The sequence below is a fragment of the Bremia lactucae genome, linkage group LG4, assembly GCF_004359215.1.
Source record: "Bremia lactucae strain SF5 linkage group LG4, whole genome shotgun sequence".
In the NCBI taxonomy this organism is placed as follows: Eukaryota; Oomycota; class Peronosporomycetes; order Peronosporales; family Peronosporaceae; genus Bremia; species Bremia lactucae.
The window spans coordinates 1,868,878-1,879,440 of NC_090613.1; positions in this window are offsets into that span (position 1 = coordinate 1,868,878).

Below are 10,563 nucleotides of genomic sequence, written 5' to 3' on the forward strand. Positions count from 1 at the left end.
TCTGCGTTTAATGGATCATCTGATGAATCCATCCTATAAATCTTTTAAATATTTACCGGCTTTCTATTGATCGTCATCCGATTGATACACATCGCGCAACGTTTTATTGTATTACACAGCCGTTGCCGTCGACACTCCACGTGTCGTCGTCCCAACTCACAATTATTTGCGCTTGCGCATCATGTATGAGTGTCATGATGCACCAACAGGTGGGCATCGTGGACGTGAGAAAACTTATCTCACAGTAAGTCGCGACTTTTACTTGCCCCGCCAGTATCAGTTCGTTTGCAAGTACATTCGTGCTTGCGAGTTATGTCATCATGTGCGCCTCTCCAGCCTCTACCGCTTCCGGCAGAGTGTGGCAGTCCGTATCTTGGACTTCGTCTTCGGATTTCCCGAAGACGATCACAAAAACAATGGATTTCTTGTTTTTGTAGACAGATTCAGCAAGATGGTACATCTTGCTGCAGTACCAGAGTCTATCACGGCTCCGGGCTATGCCCGTGATTTTATCGACACGGTATTCAAACTCCACGGGTTACCTCGTGAACTGGTCTCGGATAGAGATCCACGGTTTACGGCGGAGTTCTGGCAATCCGTGTTCCGATCTCTCGGAACACGGCTGACTGTGTCAACATCCGATTACCCAGAAACGGATGGTCAAACAGAACGTGTAAATCGCGTCCTCGAATAGATACTTCGAGGTTACGTCCAATCGTATCCGAATTGGAGCGAGTTTTTACCGATGGTCGAATTCGCCATCAATAACTCGGTGCATGCGTCTACAACGCATACGTTGTTCTTCGTGAATGGCTTACGCCACCCACGTGTACCCACCCATTAGAGGGATACTCTAATTTAAGGAAGGGTGGACTCGCACGAGCAAAACCATTTCTGGCTCATGCTCATCACGCGTCAAAGTTAACAACGACGCGAATGATGTCGATGTCGAAGCAATCGACATCGAAGATGAGAAAACTCTCATGGCAGTGCGCACAAAGCGCACTGAAAAATACAAAACAAATGAGTCACAGAGAAATTTCTGCTGACTCGAGAATCAGTAATCCGTTTCGTACAGGATTCCATTGCTAACGCAGTGGACGTCAGACACGGAACGCAGACAAACATGGAAGAGCAAACGTTCATTCATTTAAACTTAATGACCTAGTACTACTCTCTACGGTAACTTACCAAAGCGTGTTGTCACTATTGTACGTAGCAGTAGATCTCTACCCAAGTTCATTGGGCAATTCCGTGTTGCAGAGAAAATGCGTACACAAAAGAATTGCCTCGTAGGATGCGCACGCTCCTACGTATTACGTTGGTCGGCTCCGCCCGTACCATCAGCACGCGGTTTCTTCCGAGGACGGATCTGACCACCCTGTTCAAGAATCCCTAAAAAGATTCTTGTGATCACGAACTAGATTCTCATGCTGAATCTTAAGATACTCATGTCGGGTCCGAAGATCCTCGAAACCGCGATGATCACGAAGAGCGTGATAATTCCGTTCGTACTCCAACATGAAGTACGCACTCTTCGAACGGTCTTCCAACCGTTCGACATTGTGAGCCTGCACCGTCTGCTATAACGAGCGACGCTTACCGCACTCGTGATCAAGTCCCTCCTCCAAATCATGGAGGAAGCGATCGAGTTTGTCGATCTTTGAATCTAAATCCGACACATGGGTCGGATCTAATTTTCACTCCTCCGCCACAACCATTAGTGGATTCCCACGGTGGTCAACATTTCCTTGTGGAACGTATCCAAAGCCACCGTGATGTGAAGGGCAGCGAACTAGTTATCTTGTGTTTGCTGGCGCGGTTCTCCACCTTCACATGACAGCTGGGAGCCTCGTTCCCAGCTGGTTCTGACATTGAGGGCCTCGTCCGTCAGTATGACGAGACCCGTCCGATGGACCTTCTGATCCATCAGAAAAAAAACACGCGCCCCTGGCGCATGTAAATAGATTGCAAAACGTCAATCGCATCCCGCATCTCAATAGAGATGCGACATCTTCCCCAGGGCGATGAAAGGGAATAGACATCCCCTTTTACTCTCTTCGTGTTGTCAACACAACACGGACAGGGATCACCCCACGTGAGGCATGGATGTCCTGTCTCACGTGACAACCGATGCAATTTATACCTTGCACCGGTTGGAGTTCGTTTCTCAAACTTAAAGCGAATCGCGTTAAGTCTTTGAAGCCAGGCTTCGCGTCCAATGTCTTTGACATTGCAAATGAACGCACTCCAGGCTTACATAAGCGAGCCTTTATATCGCTTATTATTGCCATTATACCATCGATGCTTGAAAAAAGCATCGAGATAAAAATCTTCCTCATGCGAAAGTTCTTCGCGCTGGGATCAAGGCCATGTAGCATTGTCGCAAAATATAAGGGATATTTATTGTGAGAAGTAGTCTCTCAAGACAAGCTATTAATTAGCTGTTCGGGCAAAAGCCACGGCTTTTTCTCAGGGCAAGACGAGACATTTTAGTGTCTACGATCCCCTGAGTGGTACCCACTGAAGCAGGGGTACCACACAAACTTTTATTACGATGGCTTACGCCATCGTCACCACCACGCACAGAAGTATGTGCAGGTGACGGCACCGGAGACGGTGCTGGCGATGAGGAATCATCCTCATCGTCGGAACCAAACATGCTGTAGCGAATGCTACCAGCACGTCTACTCGAATGAGCCCCCTCATTTGAAGACTCAGTGTCAGCTGCCTGACGATGATCAGGCGACTGTTCTGTTCTCCCCGAGTCGGCCATTTCTTCCGACTCGCATTTGTAGTCGACCTCCAAAGAGGGGTCGCATTCACGTGTGGTACCACCACGTGCACCCGCAACATTTAGAGTTGAGGGAGAAGTAGTCACTACAGCAGACGAAGCGTTCTCCGCAAGAGGTCGCCCGCGGCTGCATGAACCGCAGCTGAAGGCGCCGCACTATTCGCATACCGCATGGACTTGTTAGCCATGCGATAGAATGAAAAATGATGGTTATGACCAATCAACATCGTTTTCAATAAAGGGGTCTTATAGTGACCACTCTATTCAATAACAATCAAAGTGATTGTCGTTTGAGGGAAGAATTTTGTAAAGGGGTATATCGTTACATGAAATTAACACTTATTGTAACGGGGCACTACGACTTGTACTGCTTCAGTACAAGTCCACTTCGCACTGCCTCAGTGCGAGTGGTGCCTCACATCACTTCACGTACACTAGTACGTGCGGAGAAAGTCTTCTCTTTAAAACACTTGCATAGAGAGGGTTAAATGAAAACTGTATTAATATAGTTAAGTTCTTCTTGTCTATCAACTTAATTCTAACTTATTTATAAACTAAATCAAACACGTACTAAAAGTCTTATCTGTCTTTCTCTTTGCGCGCGTCCAGCGCTGACTGGACCGCGGAGAAGGTAGATATAATGGTCTATATCTACCAATGGATAAGCTTTTAGAATTGTACCGTGTAAAGTAATATTTTACAAAAATTATCCACCTTTTAGATAATATAATAGTTAACAACCTTTAAGTGTTGATTTCATGTAACGATACACCCCGTTACGTCTCAAAGTTACGGAGGTACGACGTTGACTGCACACTGGCAGTTGCGTTTGTGACGGCCAAAGCGACCCCAATTCGACAATTAAATGCGGTGATAGACCCAACCTCACAGACAAGCCGAGCCGTCACCTACCAGTCGCAAAGATTAAGAGAATATGAGTCGCGAGAAAAGTGTATTTCGATGCGCTCACGCGTTTTGTATCAACATGGCTTGCACTTCGGTGGTTTCGAGCCAATCGCCAACAGGGATTCTGTTTTCTTCATCTGTGTCATTTTAAGGCAACAACGAAAAGGGGTGAGCTACGAGGGGAAAGTTTGATGCTGTTTATTATCTTCTTTACCTACTAACCTTTTGGTCTTTCCAATATCTTTTTAACTCCTATTTCTCTTATGCAATCGTGGTGGCTAAAGTATTCTGAAGTGAAATCAGTACTAACCACACTCATCATCCATGCAATACTAGTACATCAGTAAGTCGACGCTACCCTATCACAATGCGGAAAAACAGTCGTTCACATGGTCAACTCCAACACTCCTTTTCGGATGTACTGGCTTGCACTTCCTGGCACTATTCTGGCGATTTGGCGCTTCGGCCTACCTCGCAAGTTTAAGCTATACCCAACAACTTGCACATTTTCATCATCTTCGTTGTATTCAGTACCTGATCAGTGCATCTGCTAACATCAACTCCGAGCAAACAAATATCGGCTTAATGATTTCGCGCCGTGCGAAAATATTCATTTAAAAACTTGACTCGCACGTCAATATAATTTACTTTTGCTGACGACGCTTCGCCTTCGACTTGATTTATCGCCGCTCGATTATCCACTTCATTGACATCGGCAATTTAATCGATACACCAAACTCGTTTAGCATCTCTCAAATTCCCAGCAGCTCACGAGCAACTTTAGATGCAGGTACAAACTCCGCTTCCATTGTCGATCTCGACACCCCGCCCTATTACATTGCAAATCCAATTCACAAGCATCCGTTCATGCTTATCCGCCGCATCATCTGCATCACTGAATGAGGTGATTTCAAGTAAGTTTGGCTATTTCGCAATGCTCTTAAGTTCCTAGTTTGAATGTCTTAGTTCCTTTTATATAGCAAGCCACTATTTTCGCCACCTTCCAATCGTACATTCATTCGCGGCTTGTGCGTCTGTCTGGTCGCCTTGTGTACCACAAAATTGCGACATCCGGTCGTGTGCAACAAGCGATCTACAGCAGCGTACAAAGAAGTGACTGAAAATACTTGATAGAAGCTTTACCCCTTTCTGCAACCTGTAAGAGCAACTCCTCTTCCAACGATTACAACTCGTCCCAATCATTCATTTTCGGTGCACGCGTCATATTCGCCTCTTTTAGTCCAAAGCCGTGCAGTAAATCTTTAATTAATTATTCTTGGTCTAACATGTAGCCGAACACTCCATTTTAATCCGCATCACTAGAAATTTGATAGCATGACCTAGAATCTTTATCGATAGCGACTGCATACTCACAAAACATTGGTTAATCGCCTCAGCATTAGTTTTCGTTACAAGAAGGTCGTCAACGTAGACGCCTACCACCACGTCACTAACATTGTGCTTGTAATACACGCACATGTCTGTAATATATTGAATAAAACCGACTTATGTTAACTTAAAGTGAAGCAATTGGCTCCAAAGTCGCCCCGCCTGCTCTAATTCATAGTGTTTTTTGCAGCCGGAAAACGAGATTCTTGGGGCTCTGCACGCGGAGCGACCGCAATATTTTTTCGCCAATCTCTATTCCAATCGGAGCGCATAAATATATTTCCAAATGCTCTTCCTTATCAGCTTTACCATGTTTGGCGAGTACGCCCCATGCAACAGCCAGAGCTAAAGTTATTTTCACAGTACTCATCTCCATAACCGCGGCAAATGTCATCAAATCGTCAACGCCAAATACCTACAAGCAATGACGTTCTCCCAGGCGTAATGTATTTCCAATCGTTTTGATGTTTTGTTTTAAATATCCACTTGCTGTGAAGATCCTTGTAATCCTTGGGCCGAGAAATTATCGTCCAGACCCACTTCTCTCGAGCGCCGTCAATTCTTCATTGCTGCATTGACCCAACCGTCGCGCCTTGGGTTTCATGGCCTCCTTGCGGCTCCTTGGGTTCGGCTCAATGGTGTAATTCATCACGTCAGACATCGTCTCCTTCTGTTCTTCAGCACCGTCAAACTGTTTTGTCACAGACCGCGAAATATGTCTTGGTCTCGACCAAGTCTTCCTTTTCTTTGGCTTGATATTAACTCGCGAAACCTCATCAACAACTTCGTTCAGCAGATTCGTCTTTTTACACGCGATAACGGCTTCCTCTTCGACATTAATTAGGAGGCCTCGCTCGTCCGCTCCTTCTGACTGGATACGCACGCGCTTTCTGCCACACTGCTTTGCAGCAGCTCAGTCTGTTCTTGCGTAAGTGTCTCGATGTTCGCGACGTGCTGCGTCACAACTACATTCTCCATTCGAAGGTATACTTTACCACCTTTCGTCACGTCACTTTTCCCAAAAGCGTACAGACTTGTGCTCGATGCTGCAATGAGTTCTTGCGCGGGTCGAGATACACAGTGCACTGCGATCCAAACACCATAATTCCACGTTAATCCGGTACTTGAACTGTCAAAACTTCGATCGGTGAAGCTCTGCAAAAATTTGGCCTGGTTGGGCTACGATTAAGGATGTATGTAAAATAATCTACATCATCTTCCCAGTAGCATAATGGCAAATTGCTAACAAACACCATACATCGTGCCATGTTCAGAAAGGTACGATGCATTCGCTCAGCCTTGCCATTGAGCGCTTGATTACGCGCTCGCTTACTTGACGTATCACACCGGCTTGATTGCAGAATAGATCCACATTCGTGTATTCACCTCCGCCGTCTGGACGCAACACGTGTCTACGGCAATTAAATCATTATCGAAGAAAACCAAAAATTCCTTGAACTTGTTTGCTTATCCTTAGGGTCTTTAGCTTAAAGGTCTAGACTAAAGCTTTATAATAGAGAAAAAGTAATTATCTATTAAAATATTTAGTTTCCTACGTAACGATCTTCTATCTTCTACTGAACTTATTGCATTAGTAACTAAGTATGGCGTCTCCTTGCGCACCGCACAATCGTGTCTTATAACGATCGGCGCGGGGTTGATTTTTTTGTACTTCAATCAAACAATTAATAGAGATTGCATCAATATTGACAAATTCGGTAATATCGGAATTATTTAAGTCAAAAGTAATAAAAGTAATAATTTGTACTTCTTTATATATTTCCTCTCATAGAAATGATATTTATTATTCCTATTCTAGGAAATAATATCTATGTAACGGGTCACCCTGTTACACTTGGTTCTAGTCACTACGAGTGCAGTGGATGAATCTCCACGTCATAGGCCTGATGGTGCGTATGTCCTCCGGGTAATGCCAAAAAGGTAGTCTTTTTTCACCTGCTTTAAGAAATATTAGTTAGTTTCATCAGCTTTTTCTACGAATATATTTTCGGTTATTTAGGTATGGTTTATGCAATGTTACTTATACGTTTATTAGAACTTTCAAATTGTTTTGGATATAAACCGAATAAGAAATATTATTAATATCAAATGTATTAGAATTCACGATAAGCTAAATCGTTATGAATATTTAAAAACAAATGTTTTCTAGTTTTAAAAATTAAATTAAATTAAAAAAAAAGGAATCTATTATTGTATGAATAAAAAAAGGGAATCGGTAAAAGACCCCCCGGCGTACACCCTGAATAATTCGATATCGCCACATACCCGGCCTATACAGTCTTGGTCATGGACGAATATTTTAGATATAGATGAGTTTATTGAAAAATTGTACGTGAATTGCTATTTTGTGGCCTGCTACCAATTCGTTGTATTTCTTCAAGAGGACTGAGTGCTCATGCCGCAATATGTTTACTACGGTGCATTTATACTGGTATTAAAGCTTTGCTTACAACTCATTATCAAACGCGGGTGCAAATCGAGATTCCGCCATTGCTGTCCACGCGATATGTAACGGGTTGTCCCGTTACATAAGTATCATTTCCCAAAAGAGGAAAAAGCAAAGAAGTACAAAATTATTATCTTTATTAATTTTGACTTAAATAGTTCCAGTATTACCAAATTTGATATTATTGATGCAATAAGACATTAGCTCTATTGATTCGTTGATTTAAGTCTGAATCAATCCCGCCAATTGTTTCAAAACACGATTGTGCGGTGCGCAAGGAGGCGCCATACTTAGTTAGATATTAATATATTAAGTTCAGTAGTAGGTAGAAGATCGTTACGTAGGAAACTAATTATATCCAAACAGTTTACTTTTTTTAATTCTAAATCCTTGAATTACTTTTGGTAGCTAAAGACCCTTAGCTAATTAGAAACCTTCCTCTGTACTCTTGTGGCCGTGAAGTCTCGAGGCACTCTCCCTACACTGTAATCATTGTAAGGTCAACTAGTACTGATCAGTACTAGTGAAAGGTGCCCCGTTACACCTGATAGCACTTTTGGTCAGTTCAACGGCCATCGCACGTTCCATCCAACATGGACATGTTGGATGAAGAAGGAGGGAGCTTCCAAGTCCCTCATGAAGTTATCACGCAACGTGTCAGAGGTTTCCTCATTTGAGTGACCTCGAATGGAGAGCAATCGAACGAATGAGTTCGGTAGCAGGCGGGCCAGCCGTTGGCGCTATGCTGTTCGCTCTGAGGAGAGATGAACAGCATACGGCCATAGGCCGAATTCATTAAAAACGAGCTCGACGAAGCTCAAGATAAAGTAGCCTTGCTTCACCAGCAAGGCTCTCAACAGATAGAACTGCTGAGACGCCGCTTCCGGTCAACCCAGAGGGTTAAATATCGAAACGAAAAGCCGCCGCTTCCGGTCAACCCAGAGGGTTAAATATCGAAATCTCTAAGTTTGAGGCAGTCGAGGGTGACTCCCTTTTGAGATGGTTCGTCGAATTAGACGATGCCACAGAAGCTCGTCGTATCAGTAATGATGCGACGAAAGTGAAATTTGGCATGTCCAACTTAGCCGGACGTGCCAAGTCTTGGGCCTTGGGGATCAAGCTTCACGACCTATTAGTCTTTGGGTCGTATGAGGTCATTAAGACCCGGCTCAGACTAACATTTGAGCCGCTACGTGCCGAATTCCGGGCTCAAGCCGATCTCCTGGATTCAAAGCAGGGCAAGCGTGACATGCACGCTTATGCCCAACATACACGATAGAAGGTCAGTTGTATCGTTAGCCATCCAATAGATGAACAAACACAGGTAACTGTGTTTTTTATTATTTTAAAGGTCTCGCAGACGGTCCTGTTAAGACCCACCTGCTCCGGCTAGAATAAGAGTCGCTAGACCAAGCGATATCTATAGCGCTACAGGAGGACTTAAGTCTTAAACAGGCTTTTGTCCACTCTGGTGCTTATAGTCCACCGCGACGACAAGAAAACGGAGGTGCAGAACCTATTCACCTCTCGTATGTAGAAAGCTAGAAGCCTCGCTCTTCAAGTTGCAAACGTTTACAGAAATGTAATCGCTGTCAAAAAATAGGCCACTACGCCTTTGGGGATAGTGCCTCACGGCCAGTGTCCTAAAAACACCGAGCGAAAAGACAGTCCTTTCGCTAGGAATAGTGAAGGACGCGGATCCGACGCCGTCAACGGCGAGGCAAATTGTCAAAAAAACGGTCGGGGTCAGTAGGTGCGGAGCGCCTTACTGATCCCGCAACGTCAAAAGAATTTGCAAGATTTTGACAAAGTTGCTTCTCACATACAAACGTTGTGTGTAACTGCCCCAAGGGATGAGGTTAACCTCATCACCCTGAAAACAAAAATGTCAAATAAGTTGCCACTTAAGTCCTTAGTCGATTGAGGGGCGTCAAATAATTTTATTAGACGCCAATAGCTAGAAGATCGCAGGCTCAAATTTATTGAGCGCGATATCCCTCTAACGAGGATGTCAGTGCGCCTAACAACAGGCACATCTGCAACGGTACAAAAACGTGTAGTTGGTATCTCATACACGTATATAGGTAAACAGTACGATGATGATTTCATCGTACTAGATTTGGATGACAAATTTGTTGTCATCCCTGGATTACCATGACTTAAAAAGTAGGAGCCATGTATAAATTGGCAGCATCAAGCCGTGACAATGCCTGTCTCTTGCTCATCAGATGGCCAACTAATGAACGTCTTGGGGCGTCCACGTGGATGTCCTACGAGTGAGTGCGATAACCACACTTGTGGTTTGGTCGTTATTATGACTGCACAAGACCTCAGTGTGGATACCCAACACATTGTAAAGTTAGATCCCGACGGCTGTGCACAAGCACATGCAGCGTCGAAGGTCCACCATTGTGACGTGGACATAGTTACCGACGGCTGTGCATAAACACATGCAGCGTCGAAGTTCGATCACTCGAATAAGTTAAGTGGTACGAAACAAGGATGCTTGCTTATAAAGCAACATCCAAGAAAATTTGAAATGCCTGTCTATAAGAGACAGTGCGAAAGTCCTAGATCGACTGGAGAGTCGATCGTAGAGGATATTGCTGTGGTAGCGCAACCACATTTAGAGGCAATGGGGAAGGATACTCCTTGAATAATTTCTGCAGGAACATCTTGTGGTACCCCTGCTCCAGTGGGTACCACTCAGGGGAGTGAAGACAATAAAATGTATCATTTCGCCTCTGAAAAAAAGTCCCCTGAAACCAGTGGTCAAAGATTCCCAGGTACTATTGGAAATAAATTTCAAAGCAGAAACTGGGATAATCAACATCTTTGTAAGCAATGGATCAAGTTTAGGCGCTTATACACTTGATCTATTAGCGCCTACAAAGTTAACTTCGGAGATAACTCAATGCCAACGCAAGAACCTTGCGTGATCTGCGTAGTGGCAAAGTCAAGCAGGTCTGCGTACTTGTCACAGATGACAAATACGTGGCCGATATTC